The sequence below is a fragment of the Lissotriton helveticus genome, chromosome 5_1 (assembly GCF_964261635.1).
Source record: "Lissotriton helveticus chromosome 5_1, aLisHel1.1, whole genome shotgun sequence".
Classification (NCBI taxonomy): Eukaryota; Metazoa; Chordata; class Amphibia; order Caudata; family Salamandridae; genus Lissotriton; species Lissotriton helveticus.
This window is the reverse complement of record NC_136065.1, coordinates 868463610-868487586: the sequence shown is the minus strand read 5'-3', so window position 1 is coordinate 868487586 and position 23977 is coordinate 868463610.

The following is a 23977-nucleotide window of genomic DNA, read 5'->3' as shown; positions in this document are numbered from 1 at the left end:
GTGTGTTTAGAGTCATTTTCATACTCGAAATTGAGCAAAATACAAGCTTCTGAGTAGGGGAAAAGTATATAAAGTGGCATTTTGATCACTGAGAGGCCTTATAAAGTGGTTATTCAAAATGAAGCACAGTCAAATTGACATTTTGAATTATTATTTGTACAGTCCCAAAAAATCATTCTCTGATGAAAAACAATGACCCCGGGGACTTTCGCAAAATGGTCTGGAATGGTGACTTTTTTTACCGTTTAATCTTTTGACTGAAAATGACCATCAGATGTGAATTATCAAATTTGGAACTAAAATAAGTGTGTTTAAAGTTGTTTTCATGCTTGAAATTGGAAAAAATACACATTTCTGAGAAGAGTAAATGTCTATAAAAATTGAATTTTTGATCACTGTGAGGCCTTCAAAAGTGGTTATTCAAAATGAGGTGTGATACAATTGACATTTTGATTAATTTTTTCTACACTCCAAAAAATGAATTTTCTGATGGAAAATTATGACGCCAGACATGAGGAACTTTCTGCGAATGGTCGGTAATGGTTGTTTCTTGAATGTTTAATCTTTTGATTGTAAATGACTTTTGGATGTGAATCATTACTTCTGGAACAAAAATAAGTGTATTTAGACTCATTTTCATGTTTACTATCGGTCCATAAAAATTGCATTTTTGCTCACTCCGAGCAAAACTAAAGTGGTTATTTAACATGAGGCGTGATACAATTGACATTTTGAAAAAAAAATTGTACATTCTAGAAAATGCAATATCTGATGAAAAACGATTACCCCAGGCCTGAGGAACTTTCTCCGAATGGTCAGTAATGTTGATTTTTTTCATGATTAATCTTTGACTGTAAATGACTGTTGGGTGTGAATCATTACTTTTGGAACACAAATTAGTGTGTTAGACTCATTTTCATTCTCGAAATTGTGAAAAATACAAGCTTCTGAGAAGAAGGAAAGGTCAACAAAAACAGCAATTTTGGTCAGTGTGAGGCCTTAAGAAGTGGCTATTCAACATGAGGCCTTATAAAGTTGGTATGTTTTTCCTTTTTTGTGCATTCCATTAAATTCATTTTCTGATGAAAAAGGATGACCTCGGACATGAAGAACTTTCTCCAAATGCACCGTAATGGTGATTTTTTGAATGTTTAATCTTTTTACTGTAAATGACTGTCGGATGTGAATCGTCACTTTTGGAACAAAAAAAATTGGGGGTTATTCTCAAGAACGTGTGATAATTATCGCACAAGTAGCTTAACGCAACTTTTCACATCGCAGTCTATCGCAGGAAAATAACACAGTTTTAACGTTGTATTCTCAACACGGCAGTACCATGCGATAGTCTCACGATATCGCGTCAAATGACAGCATTAAAATTAACGTGACACCCACAAAATGCGAAACAACAACGCGAAAAAAGCATCGATGTCCCAAACCACAATACAAAAATCAGGGATAACTAGCGACTGGCCTACAATTCCCACACGTCATGCGGGAAAATCCACCATAAAAGCAGAGAAAAAAAATGTGAGATGACAATGTTTGAGTACAGCCTCACATCCCTGATGTAGTACAAATGTCCACAGTCCCGCATCAAATAGGCATCTCCTCACAAACAGTCACAATGTACATTGTCATGCAGTCTGTATGTAAACTTCGCCAATGCATAAACATACATGGAACACACTGTGAAACTGCATCTCCCCTTTACATTGCAGAGGGACCATCAACACCTCCAGCAGAGCAGACCCTACATCACGTCAGTGATGATGGAGACGACCCCCAGGACAACAACTACGACGAACTCCAATGGTTCATGGACAACCTCCGCACCCCACTCCCAGTAGCAGGGCAGCCCAGCACCATCGAGGTGAGCCCACCACCTCCATTGACCACACAGCAGGAAGCCCCCACCACCACGTCTGGCTGCCAGCACCTCACCCAAGAACAGATGGCTTTCCAACGCCGTGTGTAGACCGCTAGAAGGAGCTGGCTGAACAGGTGCGGGTGGGGTTCGACCTCATGGCAGCCTAACTAGATGCCATATGTGGGTGTCTAAGTCCCATCAGGGACCACTTACACTCCCTAACGGACACCCACAGTCCGCCCCATGCCCTCCAACAATCCATGGCTGGCATTGCTGGGGACATGACGCGAAGACAACAACAACTGTCTAGTCAGAGTGGCTACAGCGATGTCATCAGTGATTTGGGAAACATAAGGAGAGTCATGGAGAACACAGAGTAGATGCAGGCGTAAAGAATGGCTACCACGGCTGCACACGAGAAAGCTGTAGATGGTATATTCCATGCCCTGCATATCCTCATCACAGGAGTAATGCCACAAGACAGTGCACAGATGAATGCTGCTGCTTCTTTTACATCCACATCTCCGGCCCCTGATGTGTCAGTGTCACACAGTGCTGCAGACCAAACACCACCACCCACATGTGAGGCACATGAAACGTCAGAGGACGAAGATGAGGATGAATCTGCCTTAGTGGTAAGAAGGAAGCAGTAGCACTCATCTCCGCCACGTGGCTTGTTTCTGCTTGGGTCTGCCCTCTGCATAATTCCCTAGAATAACACCTTCCACCGTCCCCCGATACACTCTGCGACACTAACCTTGGAACTCGACATGGACTGCCATATTTTGTTTGCTTGACAATGACACAGCAATCAGCCTGCTGACTGGATTCTTCCCCTTCCGAGTAACTTGTCAATCCCTAAATGACTGTGGCTGGCCCTCCACGGGGCAAAATTGGAAAGTGTTGTCTGCATGGACCAGTACGAAGACAGCTTCAACACTCCTCTGAACGTGAACAATACATACTTATACACACAGACGTGTCATGTCTATGTTTAATCAAGTATGAAAGCATGGACGAATGTAGGGGCAGTGATTCCCCCTTACGTCCATGTTGCTCATGTTGTGGGACTTTAGTCACAGGGTGCATCCCTGCATCATGGTGGTACATATTGGAGCCCAAAAGAAAGCCTGTTTTCAATTGTAGGTCACAGATGACAGCCTATATGTAATGATTTGGGACACATGTGAAACACTGGTGAGTGGGATTCCGTACTATCTTTGAGACATAGAAATGGCATTTTGAATACATGACACCCTAAACAGCCTCTCTGTACAGAGGTGACACACCCACCATCCATTTTCAAATTATGAGACTGTCAGCACTTCATGTTGCACTTACACTTGTCAGAGTGATGTGCTTGTACAGAGGAGTACAATCAAAGAAGTGGAACTCTACCTGTACATATCTGTTTGTGCAAATAGTCACTGATATCTGAAACGCTAACAGTTTAGGCTGAAATAGTGATCACAGACACACTAAAATTAACATTTTCAAAAAGTTGTATGTGCATTATGAATCGGTATGTCTAATGCGGATGAGTGAAGGTGCTGTGGGATGTGCTCTGTGAACATTTTATTCAAATTTGTGTCTTAGTATATTTCATTGGATACAACAATTATCAACAATAATAAACTTTTTTGAAAATGTCCATTTAAGTGCGTCTTTGATCATTATTGCGGCCTAAACTGTTAGCATTTTAGATATCAGTGACTATTTGGACAAACAGATATGTACAGGTAGAGTTCCCCTTCTTTGATTCCCCCTGCCGTTCTCTACCTATATTTGATTTAGGGGGCCCCCTCTGATTGAGTGGACTTGTACAGAGGAGTGACATGCACTCAGGGAATGTGTGTTGTAATGCATTTATTTGCACATGCAGTGCCTGTGGTCATATTGTACTGTCCCATGATTGCTAAGGACTGTGACAATGTGACGTGCTCATGTGAAGAAATCATCATCGTCCGGTGCATCTGGCATTTGTATCCACAGGGCATTGGTGCGTACACATATGTTGTGCAACACACAACATGCAACGATCATCTTGCACACAATGTCTGGGCTGTACAGAAGCCTTCCGCCTGTGATGTCCAGACACCTGAAACGTGTCTTCAACACGCCAAATAGGCGTTCCACAATGCCCTTGGTGCGTTTGTGGGCCGCATTGTACTGCTTATGGGCCTGTGTGTTCGGGGCTTGGAGGGGTGTCATCATCCAAGGGCAGAGTGCATATCCTTGGTCACCTGTGACAGTGTAGAGAGACATGAGTCAATAGTTGGTTCTGCATGATGTGTTGGCAGGCTCACTGGTTCATTAGTGTGTGATATGTGTTACTTAGTGATTCCTGTTCGATATGTACTGCTTGTAGCAAATGAGCAGCATCAATGTGTATTACGTAGCCTCACTGCTGCTGCTCCTCCCTCCCCCGAGCCTATTTACTAGTGTGCGCAGCGTGGTAGCATCACTTGCACTCCTACGGCACACCATTGTCATGCCTATCTGCGCATGTCCACAAGCCTGACAATGACACTGTGATGCTGTGCATTGAAGGTGGATGGCCACGTGTGTGTAGGCCTATGGTAAGGATAGGGCGGACACAGATGCAGAGTTCATGGCTGGCTGAACTTGCGATGCGGTTTACGGAGACCTTTGGCTTATGCTGCGGTAATAGCGACACAGACAACAGTTGGCATGTATGATCCCGGACCCTGAGCCAGCCCTCAGGGAGTGGGTGGTGCTGGCAACAACTATAACAGTGATCATACAAGCAGAAGTTCAAAGTTCAAACTGCAAGGGTCCATGACTTGAGCTACACAGAGCTAGTGGACCCGGATGCACTGTGGCCGGCAGAGGCACACCGCCACGGTACAGTGACTTGCGGTGCACTGAGATAGGGCCACGAGAGCTGAGCGGGTCATCGTTGAAGTCCAAGGTGAATGTCACAGAGTGTTTCGGGACAGTAAAAGGTGTTCTTCCAGGGCCTGATGCAAAGGGCAGAAACAGGCAATAGGGAGCAGATGAATGCTACAGACTCATTCTTAACACAAAGTCAGTATCAGCTACATGATGATGAAGACAACCCCCAGGCCATATACTCAGACGCCACCAAAGTTCAACCAGTGCGAGTCCCTGAATTTCGGGTCACAGAGTTAGTGACACCAGAGCTGAAAGTTGATGCAGTCTGGGATGAGACCTGTATAATTATATAAACTCTGCCATAAATGAATCAAGACTCAGCTCCAAATGTGTGACCTACTTGACCGTAGTGTAGGCCGGAGGCAGCAGTCAGCAGGGGCCCACTGCCACGTGTCGTTGGCTAGCGATGCACAGAGTTAGGTGCACCAGAGCTGAAAGGGGATGCAGTCTGCGATGAGGTCTGTACAATAATATAAACTCTGCCATAAATAAACCAAGACTCAGTTCCAAATGTGTGACCTACTTGACCGCAGTGTAGGCCGAACGCAGTAGTTAGCAAGAGACCACAGACATGTGTTGTTGGAATGCTATGCACAGAGTTGGTGGCACCACATTGAGGGAGTATAGTGATATCAAACGTCCCATTAACATATGAACTCTGCCTTCATGATATCAAGGCTCAGTTCCAAATGTGTGACCTACTAGACTGCAGTGTAGGCCAGAGGTAGTGGTGGATTACGTCAATGAGAAAGGAGTGCTGGGGTCCTGTGTCACATAGGCCAGCGATGGGCTGAGAGGCCACCAAGGTCGCGGGCCTCAGGCTTGGAGCATGCACCGGCACTTGGTGGGCCCTCTTTGACACACACAGGTATTGGCAAGTGAGCAGTGAGGCCTAGGTGCGCAGGGGCGACCAAAACGGGTCTGGGGACCAGTGGCCTGGGGTGCAACAGGCGCACAGGATCGCCGGCAGCACCACTTTTCATTCTTTAGAAAGGTGGAGTAAAATGAAAAGAATGAAAAGAGAAGATCAACAAAGGGAGAATCGACATTTTAATCAAGGAGTCCCTCCCAAGGATTGTCAAAGGAAGAGGATTCCAACATGAAAATAGATTTTGGATTTTTAAGAACAACAGGGAAATTAAGATCATATAAATCCTCAATCATGAAGAGTACCTAATCGCAAGATATCACCCACATAATATTATTTCAGTTTTCTTCTTGTTGATTTTTTAGCCTCCCAATTTCTCCTGCTGTGCAAAAATGTAAAAATTTTCTCTGGCGCACTCTCACTACTAGCAAGAAGGAACATAATATCATCAGCATATAGTTGTATCTTCCTTATCTGTGGAAGCGGAGGGCGAATATAGACATTCTACCTGATCGCTATTGCCATGGCTGAATATAAAATGCAAATAAAATAGGGGACAAGGGGCAACCCTGCCGAGTTCCACGCAAGACTTGTATTTTGCCCATCCTTGTAGTATTAACAATAATATTGGGTTTTACATTACGATACATACTATGTATCAATCCTGAATCTAGATAGAATACAAAACAAAGTTTATCGGACCACGAGGTCAAATGCTTTCTCTGCATCTAACAGAAGTACTATAGCTGGTGTATTGTTGACGGAGAAATAGTCTAATGCTTCGCCAAATACTGTGAGTTTGTCCCGAATTGGCATCCAGCAATAAAACCGTTCTGATTTGAATGAATCAGCTTTGATACAATTTGGTTGAATCTATTAGCTAGTAGTTTTATGATTATTTTATAATTAATGTTTAACAATGTAATTGGGCAATAAGAGTTTAGGTCTTCTCCATCTTTTCCCTTTTTTTCAAAGCTCACATTATTCCCCTTATGAAATTATGCCAGTATAGGGCCACCTTCTAACACTGTATTGGTGACAAGTAAAAAGTGATCAAATAAAACATCTAGGAAAGATTTCTAAAATTCTGTCGCTAAACCATCTGGCCCACAGGCTTTGCATTTTAGGAGGTTCTTGATTACCTTAACCAATTCTTCTTTAGAGAAGGTTTAAGTGACATTATCCCCCTCTTCCTCAGATAGCATGGAAATATTGCAGTCACTAAAAACTTTCCAAGGGAATCTTTATCTACCAGTTGGTTTGGGGTATGGATCTGTTTATAATGATCCACCATAGTTTACCCCACTTACTCGTTCCTTGCATCTAGAACTGGAGATTGGGCATTTCAGAGCATCTATCCAATTATTGGCAGCTTGTTCATGTTACTACCAGGCTAAAAACTAAGGCTGGCCAGATAACTCTGCTCCACCAGTGAAATTTGCATAGTTTTAAAACTCCCCCCTCCATTTGAAGTGCGAAGTTTTCCAAAACTCTGCAATCGCAATGGAGCTGAATAAGTCTTACCTTCTTCCTCCCAAAGTGTCCTGCCTGCTACTGCAGTGCTGTGGTTCCACTCGCCTTCTGCTGTGCTGCTCCGGTTGAATTAATTAACAGGAAGAACTGCAGTGCACATGGTGTACTGTGTGAAGGCATGCCTGACCCACCCAGGATCAGGCATGCCTTCACGCAGTACGCCATGTCCACTGCAGTTCTTCCTGTTAATTAATTCAACCGGAGCAGCATAGTGGAATGCGAGTGGAGCCGCAGGAGCAGGGAGGAGCAGGACACCTTGGGCGGAAGAAGGTAAGTCTCTTGGCCAGCACTGCAGGCCTTACTATGCGGGAGAGGGGGCAAGGACAGAAGTTCTGATTCCATGCAGCTAGTAGTTTTGTTTCACCTTTTATACTTCTCTGTCTGTAAATGACTGTGCAGTACCACCCATGGTGTGCTTCGCCTGTTAGTAGGGAGATTCCCTTGAGTTCCTGAGATCCTCAAACGCTCTGCCAAACAGTGACCTTAAAAGGTGCACCTGTCCTGATAGCCCCCCTTAACCCACATCAATAATATGGCAGCGGAAGGGCAGCCACCCCTTGTAAATGAGGGTGTGCTTCTTTTGTGCCTGTGTGTTGGGGACGGGGGGAATAAGTGACTCCGCCAGCCACGGAACTCTGCGGAGTTTCACTGAGTTTTCTAGTAACTCCATGAATTCTGCGGAGTACTACTATGCCAGCTCTGCCCAGGGTTACTGAAAACCTCCCAGTGAAATTACTCCCCTCGTAAACTTTTTGAATGTATATTCAATTTAAAACTTTACATTTCGTATAATCAACCTCACATTATGCCTGTTTAGCCGTATCTAGTTCTCTTTTATTGGACTTGGACGAATTTCTGCTCAACATTTCTTTCTAAAGTTTGCGTTTGTGAATTCACCTTTTTAAATGTTCTCTGTGTCCTTGCCTATCACCAACTCTCTTACATATGCTTTTAAGGAGTCCCATACTATACTAGGGGAGAAGACTCATGATTCCTTACCAATAATTCCTTCATCTCTAGCTTACAGATCTGAACCCACCCTTCATCCTGTAAATATAGTTTAGTAAAACCCCAACATCTGGGTGTTAGAAATGGGGGTCTCTAGTTGGCAGGGGTGGGTACCTTTATCCAAGTAGGGACCCTTCTTCCTAGTCATGGCAAAGGACTTACACTACTAAAATAACCCCTGCTCACCCCCTTGGTAACTTGGCACGAGCAGTCAGACTTATCTTAGAAGCAGTGTGGAAAGCATTAGCACATAACCAACAGAAATATAGTGAAAACACCACAAAAGGACACCACACCAGTTTTAGAAAAATAACCAATATTTTATCTATGCAAAGAAGACCAAAAATGATAAAAATCTACCATACAGTTTTCAGAATTCTCAATAATCAAAAATGGACTTAAAATACAGGGGCATATGTTCAAGCCCCTATCGCCACCACAACGTCACTTCTACAGATGTTGTAGTGGGGATAGGGGCTGTGCCTTCTGTACAAGGCAGCGTTAACCCACTTAATGTGGCTTAACGCTGCCTTGTACATAAGGCACCCTTTCACGCTATGGTTAGCGTGAAAGGGGCATGCAGTGAGTGTTGTGGTGGGTGTTCCACTGCAACACCTATTGTATTTCACCCTGCCCCCTATGTGCAAGGGTGGCGTAAATAATACCAGCAAAATCCTGGTCTTAAGTTGGTGAAACGAGAAGAAATGCATTATTTCTCCTCGTTTTTGCTTTTTCCATGTGTGCTGCAATGTGCAGCACACATAAAACATGCAAAATACCATGTTTTCTTATGTACAGGAAGGTGTCCCTTCCTGTACATAAACCCACAGTTTAAAAAAATGCCAATTTATAACTTTCATGTGTGCTGCATGAAGCTGCACATATGAAAGTGGCAGAATTTCATTTTAGGTTTGTTTCTGTGCAGGAAGGGACACCTTCCTGAACATAACCAATCCTCCCCTGCACACCGACACCCTTGCACTCTGTTGCAAGGGTGCCTGCATTGGCACTAAGTTGTTAAACTTAACGCCATTGCAAGGGGAACGCATGGATGCACCACATTCTTGTAAATATGGCGCAGCCTTGTAGTTCAGAAGTGGCGTAGCGTATCGTTAAGACAAGGAGGCTAACGACATGCTCCGCCACTTCTTAGTACATCTCCCCCACAGTTCCTTGAAGTTGATAGCTCCTTCTGGGGCTATCATAGCGTTTTGAACAACAAATCCAAACGTTTCTAGCTGACCGTGGCATTGCAGGCCAGCTACAGTGTCGAAAAGACCCTCAAAACAGTACCTTTTACAAATGTAGGGTGTTGTCGAGCTCTCATTGAACCCCGACGAGCCGGCAACCTCAAGTGTCGGAACCAGAGGTTGGTGCATGAGTCGTCGGGCATTTGAAGTCACACGGGTTGCAGATCGAACTCTTGAAGTCGGGATTGCTGACATCAGCAGGCATCGGGGCTGCGGTGCAAAGTGCAGTGGTGCGACGTTCGGTAGGTTGCAATGCAAGTAGGGGCTCGGTGACGGTCGTCTGGTGGCGTCGGTGAGACCACGGCTGCAGTGCGTAGTGATGCAGTGCTTGTCGTCGTGCTGGCAGGTCACGCTGCAAAGCACCATTGTCTTTGTGGAAGCACTGTCATTAGCTGATGAACTGGAATCTAGAATTCTAAAATTGGTGCATGTAACAATCAAACGCAGATTCCGATCTCTTTTTAGCAACCCTTTTACTCCAACCACCACCATACCTCCCCCAACCCCCTAACCACCACCAGTCACCTAATCATCCCACCCCCAACATATTCCCTGCCGCTTCCCCATCCTGAGCCGTGGCAGGTGAGTTGCCTTCTCACTCACACCTGACAAGCTCCTTCCACCCAAACCTATTTGGCACCATGGCATTGTGCCTAGAGCCAACTGCCCGTCTCCTCCAACCTCTACCTCCTCCCCCCCCCCCCCCCCCCATCCCCCCCCCATGCCAGGAGAGCCAAGGAAAATGCACTGAAAAAAGCAACAACAAAAAAAGACAAAAACCCACAACGCAGACAGGCGTCCTGTCGTGAATGGGAGGAGGAGCTCTGGTGGTCAGCCGTCGATTGTCATCCTCATCTTTATCATTGTTGATACCCACTAAATGTAGAGTCACTCGGTCTGAGCCTCTGTGGCCTCTCGGTAACAATAATTTTCCATTTTGGACAACCAGCATCTCTATCTCTAAATACAGGAAGGGAAATATCCTCCTGTAAACACACTTTCTGAACTCTGAGACAAAGTTCACTTCTTTTCTATTTCATGAGGTACGCTCATTGTCTGTGGACCACAGACTGTGGTTTATTATTGATTTAGCTCTGTTTCTGTATTATTTTATTAGAAGTTTGCAAACAACAAGATCGTGAACAGTAAATGTCATCAACTTGTAACAAAGTAGCTCCATTTTAGCCCGAGGAGTGTTCGCTTCATTTTTCAGTGTATTGATCGTGGCCTGCTAGTGACTGTGGCCATCTATTATTTGAAAACATTGTGCATGCCGACTCGAGGTTCTGTTACTGTATTTTTGTAAGATTGTGTTTTTGCTTTCTTGAGTTGTGATAATGTGTGGCAACATTTATTGATCAAGATTTGGGTTGCGCTAAGGTTTATTACTTAGATTCGCAGAACACTGTTGACCTGCCCCTGGATCACATAGTTTTCTGCTTTTCCTGTACCTATGCAGTTATATAGTTTTATATGGTGAGTGTTAGTAGGGACCAGTAACCAGAAAACATTTAGGACATCAATGCATTCCTTCTTGGAGGCACTCTGAAACCACGCGACGTCTGTACACTTGCGAGCAGTTTGTTTACAGGTAGTTATCATGTTCTCGTGGGTTCACAGCACTTTGTCATGTTTGTAGTTTTCAAACACTTTTTGTATGCACGTTCGAACCTTGCTTATCTTTTCTTCTGAAGTGACTGATCACAATAGTATAAAAAATGCACATATAATTGTAAATAGTATATAGTGTACATTCCCAGGAGCCGTGATTTTACTAGAATGTAATATACCAGTTTTATTGATTATTGTGTGTTTCGTATACCTTCTACAGTTTGAATACCCACATTTACTATAAATATATTTATATGTTGTTGATTTACTATTAAACCGTTTAGTACATACAGCTCTGGTGGACATTCACATCTTTATTCCGGCTGTGATAGTTGTGCTGTACTGTTCCTAGCTTCACCATTCACCACATCCCTAGTGCTAAGTCTTGGCTGCTCGTCCACAGCCACCAGGAGAGTCAGCGAAGCTTACTGAGGCCAACTTTCCATCACACTTCTGGTACCCAGTTTCCTCATTGGAATTGGCTCCTAGTAGTCTAGTCTAACTTTTAGAGCGCTTGGTGATTCCTGCCAATGCAAGCCTCGGAGAAAAGGCCTGGGGAGCATGGTCAGCGACTAGCTGCCGCCTCCCCCCCAATCCAGCACCCAATACCCAGGAACGTGGACACGAGACGTCTTTACTTTTTGGAAGGCGGGCGCTAGTCGCCCGGCCGTATTTATTAAAGTATGAAATTAAAAGAGGTTTTAATTGCATAATCAACAATGTATACAAAAATTCAGCAGGACATTTAGGTACATAATTCTTAGCAACAAGTTTGAGAGCCTGACTTTAACAAAACTCTAATACATGTTGTTTCCTAACTTAGACTAAACATCCTCATCTAGAATTTTTGTACATTTCTGGCCATATGGCAGGGTCACTACCGGTGTCAGGTCCTACAAGCTGCGCCTCCCCTCTGGATGTGCGCATGCGCAGTGTTACCCCGGGAATTGCCCGGTCTACGCCCTGAACTCCATTTACCAACTAAAGGAGGGCCCTTACTCTGCGCCGGTGGCGTCATGAGTCCACGCGCGCGGGGTGGCTACCAGCCTAAGGAAAGCGTGAACTACTCCTACCCGCGCTCCTTTGCTTTGCAGCATCTATTACCTTGCCCCTGGAGTTCTGGGAGTGGCCCGCAGGCCCCTCCCCCTGGGCGGGAACCTCCATAGGATGATGCCCGCCCCCTCAGACCTCAAATATGTGCTCACCGATAATGACCTTACCGCATGCCCCATACCTAATAAATACGACGACCTATGGGAAAAAATTCTAAAGGACAGCTACACTGGCTAATAAATAACAGTATCAACGTATAGCAACAAAGGGAAAAAAGGCCTAAAGACACTTAGCATCACATACAATTCACTTCACACATGACTTGCTAAAAGGGGAAAAATTCCTAGACAAAAGCATCAACAACATATACCAACAATTCCATCTCTATTACCCTGTGAGACCCGTGGACCGTACCTTCAAAACTTACTATTCAACCAGACATAAGAACTGCTACAAAACTTTTTGTTCCAAGGGATGGTGGGTGGGAAAACAAAGAAGCCCCGAGCGCGGGGCACACCGTTTCGGCGAGGGAGCGTCCAGGGACAAGAGGGTCTCCTGGGCGCTCCCTATCTCTTTATTCCCGAGGGGCCAGGTGGCCCCTCCTATAGCCCGCCCCCCCTGACCCGGACCCACTTCCCAGGATCCGGGTCAAGGAGGCCGCCAGCCAATCGGCGGTGGGCCGCGCCCCCCAGGGCACGCCCCCACCGCCGAATGGCGACCAAGGAGACAGTGGGGGCGACGGTCGCCGCGCCGCCATGCGTGCGGGGGGGCAGAGGGCCCCCCCTTTTCAGATTGGCTCTTTTCATGTGATAGTCTGATTGACACATTTGTACTAGACTTTGCGAAAGGGTGGAGAGTTCACTCCCAGACTCGTCAGTTTCAATAATAATGAAAGAACAGGTCCTTCGCGAAAAGTTCATTCTTTATTTCATATTCCAAGTTGGAATATGAAATAAAGAATTAACTTTTCACGACGGACCGGTTCTTTCATTATTATTGAAACTGACGAATCTGGGCGGGCACCTCTCCAACCTTTCTCAAAGTCTAGTACATCTGCCCAGCAGCTTGTATCTCCCAGGGGCAGGTGCAGGAGCTGATTGTGCACACCAACTTCCATTACACTGTGACAAAATAATAAGAGAACATAGCTAAGAAGTGTGGCTACTGAAATCCGCCATTGGTTCGTTTCTACTGCTGATTGACACATTTAGTTTAAAACACATTTCTCCTCTTTATTTCTCCTTATTTCATCAGTTGGGCTTTAGTATTGTTTAATTGCTTTTATTGTATCCTTCTCTCTTGACTCTCTCCAGGCTGAAAAGAGGATAAAGGATATTCAACAGGGCTGTCGTTGCTATGATATACGCATTTAATAGTGATTGAGTGGATATAATTGGTCCTTGAACCATCGATCATTACGTAGACATGTGTAACTTAAAGTATACTAGTCTGCACCTGTTAAACCAATATGAGCTCTCAGACCTGTCTATGTATTCTGTAACTGCTTGTCCCTCTGTGACATTGATATTAAGACTAGCTTACCAATCAACATTTGTAGCACCGCCAGCTCGGTAAGCCGATTCATTCAACCGGCAGCACCGTATCACTTGTAAAATTATTTCATCTACTTTTATCCAAGGTGGCATTTGATGAATTGCTGTACTTTTACTCCTTTGCTCTGTGTCTTTTATTTATTTTGTGTTCTAAAAAAGAATACAATTATTGAAATTAAAAAAAACACATTTCACTGAACTATTTAATCCATATACAAATAAAAGTGGTGTTGCTTTATAAAAAGAAACAGATCTAACAGGTGATTGAAGCAGCTGTTTCTTATGTATCTCACTATCGACGCCTGCATCGCCCGCCATGAAAACTCCATGGTTGCTCAACCCCACAACTCACCATGATCCAAAGCCCAAAAAGCGGGTTCATAATATTTTACTGAGTTGCATAATGCTTTCCAGTCTGTGGGGTCCACAGATAAGATAGTGCTTGGAAGAAGGATTGCCCAGTACCACTGGGTCTATCCTGGAGACCTCCGCAAATAGTGAATGTGAGAGGGCCATAGTCTGGGGATACACGTTGCCCCCCTAATGTTCTGACTGCCATGTCATAAACTTCCAGCCACTAACCCAAGTAGGGGGGAATCTCAACATGAAAGCAAGAAGAGGCTGATGGAGGGGGATAAATTAAATTCCTCTGGTGAGCAACATGTTCTTTTTTGGATGTGTATCTCTAAAACAACTCTAGGCATGTCGCAACTCTTCAAACCTCCATGTCCTAATTTTATTTTACTGAATGAGGGTTATTTTACTGAAGGGTTTCATGATAACCAAAAAACACTCCTGCAGTGGCGGCTGGTGACATTTGAAAGTGGTGAAACGTAAAAGAGTGCCTGGTGGCGAGTGAGCCTAACGAGTGAGCCCTACCGCCATAAGGTGGGTTCAGGGGGGTCCTCCTTGCCATTTTTGTAATCAGCACGGTAGATTATGTGAGATAAGCAAATAACCACACCTGGGGGTACAAAGGCAACAATGGGAAAAACTGCATGTTTGCCTGGTATGATACAGCAATCTCAAAGCTGCAGGCTCAGAATAGTTAGTGAGAAAAATGCTACAACACCAACTTTACATATGTGCTCTAAAGCTGAGAACGAAGGATCGTGGATCAAATAAAGAAAATACCATTTTGTAACAAGACACAAAGTTCCAAATTAATATTAAAGCATTGTTTAGTTTTCCAAGCAACCACAGGTCCTAGTTTAAACCTGGACATTTCGTATCACATGCAGGAATGAACCTATTCAAATGGAACCTTGTTACACTAAGGATCGCCTCGTGTTACTGCAGATTTTTTCAGTTAACATGTTGAGCAGCACATTTAAATAGCCTGTCTGCAGCCTTAACACTCATCTAAGTGCACCTGACAGCAGTGCTCACCTGATGATTGGAGCGTGATGGATACAGGGAGCTGAGAGCTACTCTGTGCTCATGGAATGACGGACCTCAGTCACCATCAGCCAGAGAACTACAAAACACTGCCCACAGGCCATGAGATGCCACTCCCTAGACTGGCATACTGCCAGATGCCAGCGATGTTCCGCAGGCATTCTGACCCAACAAAACACAATGCATATATTCGATCATCAACTCTCATCATAAACCGAATCCGCAATCGTGCGATGAGCACACGTCTAACTGCAGAACAGCCTGTATATTTACCCTCAAACAGCCACGGACACTTGGCTTTGATGTGTAGTCCTGACTGCTCCTCGTTTTTAAAGATGGACCCTGCTCTTTGCCATCTGTATAGCACACGCTTACTTGTGGATAAGCAGTGCACTGCCGGCTGCTTGGTACACTGCTGTGCTTGCGTTCTCTGCATGTGGCCTGGTGCTGCCTAGTCCCCTTTTTACTTTAGGACCCAAGTCTGCCCCTTGGATGGATGGGGACTCCCTCCCTCCTCCATGGCAAGCATTTCAAACCACACTCTTTGTCTTTTTTGGATCAGGGGGCGTAACCCCCCGGCCATATTTATTACATAATTAAAACATTGATTATTATTTACATTATGTACAATTATGCAGAAAGTCCAGATACATTGATAGATACATGATGTCACTTGACTAACCTTAACATGCTCTAATACATAGCCACTCCTAGCGTAATCTAAAAATGTATATACATTACATTCTGCGTGTCCCGTCTAGAGCCTACGGCAAGATCAATGACTGGTAGCCCAAAATGATTCTGGTAAACTACAAATACTCCACCGGAGTAAACTTGCGTAGGGGGCACAGCTTATCGGATGGATACTTTCCCCCGGGGCCCCCTACGCCCTGAGCCTGAGACTCCATAACGGGTGCTGCAATTCTGCATACTTGCAACCTGATTCACATTTGCGTGCGAGGGTGGCCACCGGCCTACTGGAAAGAGTGACTCTCCCGGCCCCCGCACCCCAACAGCCTACCACCAACTGGCTGTCACTGTCCCTGGAGTTACATGGTGCCGGCCGCTAAGGACCGAAGACTATGCTTACCAATCATGACCTTACCGCTGACCAGGGACACACCACTAAAATACGACAATATTACCTGTAACACAATACCATATACTGACATTTTTATTTCACATTACCAAAACATCACAACACCATATTGCATGACAATTACCTGTAACTGAAAACAACATATATTGACACTTTTATTACACGTTATCAAAATTAAAAAACTCAACTTTCCAAGAGAATTACCTGGAACTGAAAACAACATCAATTCACCCTTTTATTGCACCATTACCAAAATCATCACAAATTTACATCAAACATATCTCCTGAGATACCAGTAAACAAAATTTAAGAAAACAAAGCAAAACCTCCTTTGAAGTGCCTGTCCTAGGGGATGGTGGGTGAGGAAAACAAGTTACGGGCCGCTGGTGGCCCGGGTGCCGTTCTGGGGGAGCAAAGAGAACAAGAGACTGTTCCTGCTCCCCTCACCCCCTTTTAAAGGGAGGGGGCACAGGGCAGACCGGTCTAAACCGGCCTACCCCAACGTTTGGCAATCGCTCTGAACCGGAAGCACTAAAGTGCTTCCGGTTCGTGATCCTGCCGTGACACCTTATTGGATAAGCAGGGGAGGTGGGGGTACTGCTTCAGAAATGACGTGGCAACCCCTCCACTCCCATACCCCCGTGGACTGGCGCAATCCCCATAATGACAACGAGCGCTATTTGCGCTCGTCCTTGCCCTGATGCAGGCTCCACCGAGGTGCGGCCATCGGGGCTCCGCGCACACCCTCAAGGTCAGTGACTAGAAGGCAACCCATCTTTGTCTCAATGGAAGGTAATGAATGTAGGATCACTGGTGTGATAAGATAACATAGATAAAGTTAAGAATTCCAGAGCCCAGGATTTAGCCTACCTTCACTTCTGCTGTTAAAATCTGTGTGGCCATGACCTGCTGCTTCTTCCTGGCCTTAGATTCCAGAAATTCCGCAGTGCTAATGGGGGACTGAACATCCTCTTTTCATCACCCTAGGTAAGGGTGGCTCCAGCTCAAAACTGAGAGGTTCTGCGGAAACCCTGTAGACAGGGGCTCTTTGTGAACCCTGCCAGCAGCTTCCAAGGGGAAGAAACCAGCGTGGTAAAGAGATTAAACGCAGAGCCTCGAAACCATTATTTAGGAAAATTTAGGGGAATAAATATATTAATGATAACAGCAGGAGGACTTACTAGGGCCAGTAAAGCCTTCAGCTGAGGAACTCTGGGATGTACCTTCAGCTCCCAGACCCTCACCCGCCTCAGTCCTCTTCTTGCCCCTGTATGCTGATGTAAGACATAAAGACAAAAAAGGATTAGTGGTAAATAAATATCTCCCCAAAATATTTTTTGACAGGCTAAGGCAATTGCAAAAAGCTTGAACTTTTCTAAATCAGATCATCTAGTAGTAGTATATTGTGGACCTTCCTATCTTATTCCAAATTTCCATAACCAAATGATGTTTGCTGCTTTTCAAACCTCATTCGCAATCTCTCAACCCCTTGGACAGGCAAATTCACTAATCAGAATAAACTTTATTCGATTTTAGTCATTTAAAATCATAAAAGCATCAAGATAAAAACATTTGATACGAATAATAATCAAATAGACTATAAAATTTCAGATAGACGCATACTCCATTCATATACAATTCCATCTGTTACGTAAATTGTAAGACAAGATTGTTCGCTGGAAGGTGATATGATAAAAAGCAATTATCATAATAGATTTGAACCCATTATACTTTTCCTTACGCGCAATATGTTTTTCAAAAAGCCAGACATAGCACCCACACAATAGACATTCTCCAATAATTGCAAATATAAAATGGCCGAACGGCATTGCCTCTATACCCCCAACTTCAACAGTGGCATTATCCATCTTGCCCTTTCCCTTGTATAACATTTACACAATAAGGGCACATGAATTGTAGATTGTGGTGATACATTACCACAGGGAGAATAACAAAGATCTCTAGACCAATCATTTACTGCCGGGTAGCTAACCAGACGATGGAGGCTACCAAACCTGAATCTTGTTAGAACGTATCTGTCATATAATTCTTTTAACTCCTTCCTTGGAATAGATCTTATAGATTCCGGGGAGGTATAAAAATCTGATCATCCAAGATCCATCAAAAATCTTTTCAGGTAGTTCAACCAAGTGATCTTACTTACATGGTCCAGCTTCATAGAATCCCTAATAATTTCTCCATTCGGCTCTGGGCTGCTGGAGGTCCAAACTCGATGCCATATCAAAACTGGTTGCACTTTAATAATGTCAGTAATGTAATAAACCCCTTGCTCACCATGACAATTAAAAACTAGGGAACTCAATGGCACTGCTAAAATGAACCTTAAAAAAGTGTTTTCCACTTGTTGGATTGATGATACATCATAAGAACCACATATTCCCGCCCCATACATTGCTATAATTATGCACTTGGCTTGGTAAATTTTGAGAAGAATTCCTGGGGGCCTTTTGCCCATTTTATTTACAAAATTAACAAGAGCTGCTGTTGACCTCATAAAAAGGAGATACCTGCTCTTTACCACAGGGGCCCAGGAACCCGTGTGCTCAAATAGGACGCCCAGGTATGGGAACATATTGGTGGAATCTATTCTACTATCCCCTATTGGCATACTACTACATTTGCGTTCCCCCTGCCTCATGACAGTACAAAAGTTATTTTCACATTTAGTCTTAGGCCTCGAACATCCATAAAACCAATATATGAGGCAAGGGCTCTCTGTAGACCCAGCTGGGTTCGGGCCATGAGCACTGTGTTGTCCGCTTAGAGAAGTGAAACAATTGGCTTTATATTAAAGTATGGTGGATCTCTCACCCTTTCCTCCAGTTCCTTTTCCAGTGCATTAATATATAGAGTGAAAAGGAACAGGGCCAAGACACAACCTTATCTCACTCCCCTCGCCACACAGTGCATTCACCTTTTAGTCCATGCCTCACGCTTGCTGATACACCAGAATATAGTTGCCTTAAAAATTTCACCAGTATCGGGTCAATATTTAGATCCGATAAAATGTTCCACAGTTTGCTGTGCATAACACAATCAAAAGCGGCGGATAAGTCAACAAATGCTACATTCATTCATTCAAATATCTTTATTCAGCATTATACAAAACACCACAAAAGTACATTAAAATTGCTAAAATTACCTGTATTTTTTGTAAACTGTACAGCAGGAAAAAAATAGATACAGATGTATTCATTACAGACCATTAATCCCCCATCTGATCCCCCCTCCTTCCCTCCAATCCTCTAGTTTCTCGGAGTTTGAATGCTAGTCTTAAAAAACTCATTATGGAGAGCAGGGTCAGGGAGTCTTGGGCCATTTGTAAGTGTAAAAGAGCGACCTTGGCATGTCTAAATTTCAGTTTCTTCAGCAGACTAACTAGATAAAGGCGCCTGGGCAAGGAATAAAAAGGGCACAATAATACAAAATGAAAGGTATCTTGCGGAGATCGATGATCGCAACCGCAAGAACCTTTTGGCTCAACAAAGTTGATAAAACCTGCTGGATCAGCTAATAAATATTGCGAAAGGTTGAGCCTAAAACGTGTCATTAAAAATCTGTCATGGGCAATATGTATGAGGGCTAAGTACGGTTCCATTCCTACATTGGACTTTACTAGGGCGTAGGCTCTAACTGACTGATTGCCCAGTTCCCTCTCTTCTCTTAAGGCTGTTTTGTAAGTGATAAACCTCTTCTTCACACTTTACTTGTCTCGGCCTTCCATTCCGGTTGGATTTGGGAAGAGATCTTTGGAACCAATTTTTACTAAAACGGCCTTAAGATACTTCAATCAAGGAATATCCATTCCCCTATCCCTCCCAAGGCAGTCCAAAATTATTTGCCTGGTCAGCATTGCCTCCGGGTTATCCCAGATCTTTAACCAAGCTAGCAGGTGTCTAACCTGGAGCCTATCTTCTGTAAAGAACCCACCCAATTCTTCATGGGCAATGTAAGAAGGTACACCCTGTTAGACCTTGAGGAGCCTTCTCATGTATTTATTCTCCTCCACTTGCAATTTATCACAATTGGCGATCCCCCATAGTTCCGCACCATATGCCACTTTAGAGTAGCAAATGGAGTTGTATAAGTTCATCATTTGCCAGCGACCCAGTCTACGGCCAAAATTCCTAATTGCCCCTATACTGGACACTAACCTATTGCAACGCTCTTCCAGTAATGCTTTAACATTTAAATGCCCATCTATTAAAATGCCCAAATAAGAGAAGGACTGCACCTTCTCTAATTTGTGTGCGCCTATTCTGTAATTAGAAAATTGCCATGGCTTCTTCCCTGTTTCCATTACATACAACTTGGTCAAGTTGGCAGACAAATCTAAATTTTTTATGAAATCCACGAAGCCGTCTATACATATCTGTAGACCCCGTGGAGTGCGTGCCAACAATACCGCGTCGTCAGCATAGAGCAAGACAGGTATTGCTCTATTGCCTACTCCAGGTGAGTCCACATTTAGGCTTAGTAGGCTAGTTCTAGGCCATTTATGTACAGAGAGAACAGGAATGGCGCCAAAATACACCCTTGTCGCACACCACTAGTGCAGGTAAAAGATTCAGTGCAGCCGCCCTCCAAATTGTACCTTACATTAGCCGTGGCATTCCAATGTAGTGCTTTTAAGATTTTTATAAGATCTTGATCTACCCCCAGATTACTCATTTGAACCCACAGCTTTTCCCTATTGACACAGTTGAATGCTGCGGTGAGGTCCATAAAGGCTAAATAGACCGTTTCATTACTAGCAATGGTATATTTTGCCACCAGGAGATATAGGTTTATACATTGATCTGTTGTGGATCTTTTGGCCCTAAATCCATACTGGACATCAGTGATAATCTGTTCATCCTCAGCCCAATTTATCAGACGGTTTAGAACAACATGGCCTAGAACTTTGGGGGTGGCATCTATAAGGGAGATGGGACGATAACACTGGGGGTTATCTCTACTCCCCTTTTTAAAAATGGGCACTATTGTAGCAGTTGACCAAGAGCGCGGTAGCCCCGTAGCTATAGCGGCATTTAATATTCTTGTTAGGATTGGGGCCCACAGGTCCACCTTACTTTAAAAGAGGTTCGGCAGAATCCCATCCGGTCCCGGTGCCTTGTTTTTAGTGAGGCCCATAATACCTGCAATGATCTCATCTAGGGTGAATTCGAGTGTTACGTTCCACCTCACTGTCCCCTCACCATTGTACAGTGGCTCACTATTACTTTGATTGTAAAGCCCTCTAAAATGCTTCACCCACTGTTCCGGGAGAACATTAGAGCCTATCTGTGGGCTATTTACATCTTGGAAACAAGGATTATTAATTATCTACCAGAAGGTGATTGTGTCTTTCCTTTCTGCCGCTCCTCTCAGGTCCTCCCAAGTTTGAATTTAGAGGGCCCGCTTCCGTTGCTTTAGCGCCTGCTTATAATTAAGCCTACATTACGTCACCCTTTGTTTATCCCTTGGGTTCGTTCCTAGTGCAGCTCTTAACTTTCTCTGTGCAGACATATAGATTTGGCCTGTCCTGTCATTTTTAAAAGGCCATCTATTAGACGACCCATAGCTTCGAATGATTCCACTAGAAGTGACCCTTCCATAGATAAATCTAGACATTTCTCTAAGAGCTGTCCACCCTGTTTTGCAAGGGACCAGTAAAAACTTTCCCCATTGATTCTTGACCATTTCAAACGCCTACCCTGGTTAGTAATCTTTTCTACATTTGACCCCACCCCCCTCATTGAGGCCCCACTTGCGTTTGACGTTTGTAGTGACAAAACTAGGGGGTTGTGGTCACTAAAGCCACTCAGTTCGATTGAGAATCCCCGTACCCATTTCTTTAACAGTTGGGACACAAGGATAAAATAAATAAAGGAGCTACATCCCCTTCCTTTAAAAGTTAGGGTAACCAACTTATTGGGATCGACGACCAATAGGTCCATTGTGTGTTCGAGTATATAGTTACTCATCACCCTACTCAGCTCCCTACCTTCCAGTGTGTGCGCGAAATGAGGTCCCTCCTCTAAACTGCACGAGGTCCAGTCTTCTCTAATGGGTGTCAAATTTGGGCACAAATGGCAATTGAAGTACCCCACGATTAAAAGCATGAGAGCCATTGTGCCCTGCTTGTGCTCAATGAAATAATTTAATCTTTCGTCTAGCTCTGTCACTCTTGAGCCTCCCGAATTATAAAAATTTACCTGGGTTATATTTAGACACCTATTTTTAAACGCAAGACCTATCATGTATTCAGAGTTCCATTTTAGATCAGCCCAGGCTCCTTCCAGGCTCACATCAACAAATATTAGGAGGCCTCCCCTCGCTCTTTCGGCCATGGACTTACATGCCGGGATCCCAAATGACTTGTACACAACTAGGTGAAAATTAGAGTGGTCTACCTCCCAGGTCTCCTGGAGACAAATAATTTTAAATGTAATAATATATTCCAACCACTCCTGATTCTGAAATGTAGCTGACAGACCGGCTACATTCCAGGATACTAATTCAATGGTGCTCCCTAATGTATCTACCCCGGTGCCCAGGACTGTCCGTACTGTAACGGTGCCTTTGGGAGCCTCAATACTGGGAGTCCTTATGTTACAACAAACAAGCTGGTATCTATTTGGTGTGGCTTCTCCTGCCGGCTCCCCCGCCTGTGATTTTGTGTTCCGCGGGGCCACACTCAGGGCGTTTTCTTGGCCTAGTTTCTCTCCCTGCAGTCAGTCTACTTCAGTAAGAAGTCTTCCCCAGTGGAGTGGTGCATATCTATTATGTAAAGGGAGTGCCGGCCCTCCCCCTCCCTCATTAACACTACCTGCTGATCATATGTATTTGATCCCCCTGGGGCTCCTGGCCAAGGTTTGATCCATGCCCCTTGCACTCCCCCTCTTTGCCAACCTGACTGACCCAGCCTGGCTCTATACACGACAAATTGCTCAGGGTTGTGTGTGTGGTCTGGTGGAATATAAAAATAACTTACATTCCTGGCCTGGATGAGCGATCCTAGGTGTATTCCTGGGCCCGACAAACATAATCCACCATCCTAGGGTCATCAAAATTAATAATAACACAGTCTCCTGATACATTTTTTGGCCTGTCTCCTACCCAACTGACTCTCCTAACCAGGAGGAGTTTACACTTTATATCCTGTGGTAATGGCCTATTTTTGTTTAGCCAATGGGTTGTCTTATTTTTTAGTTGGTCATGAGTTTCAATTTTGCCATCTTCCAATTCAGGGACACCTGTCAGGACTACAACATACAGTGTGCGAGCAGGGGTCTAAGTGGGTGCGAGAGTGTAATACCTCATTCTTATCTCTAACCCTTTCATCATTATGACTTACTCCATGTGAGTCTGAGGTGACTACATTGCCTCTACTCGCTATCCCTCCCCTTAAGATGTCTAAGCCTAATGGGTGGGAGACCGGGCCTGTGGGCGATGCTACCCTAATACCTGGGTGTGCAATTGTATCCCTTCCCTCTTCCCTCGCCTGGTCATTTACGTGGTCATGATTTGATACTTCATTCTCAATGCCTCTCCGGGTAGTCATTATCAGTCCCTCCATTTTCTGCAGTCTATTTTCAATTGCTGAGAGTCTTTCCATTAGTGTCTCCAGGGCTAATGCGACTAGAGCACCTATTCTCTTCCAGTGCGATTCCGCCGGCACCCCAAGGCCAGTCCCAGTAAGATCCGAATTGGGTACAGTTGCTTCAGGCACAATTTCTTGTAAGACTTCAGTGATTGATGTATCTGTATATGGCAACTCCCTCTGTTTGTTTGATTTAGAGGTCTTGGATTTCT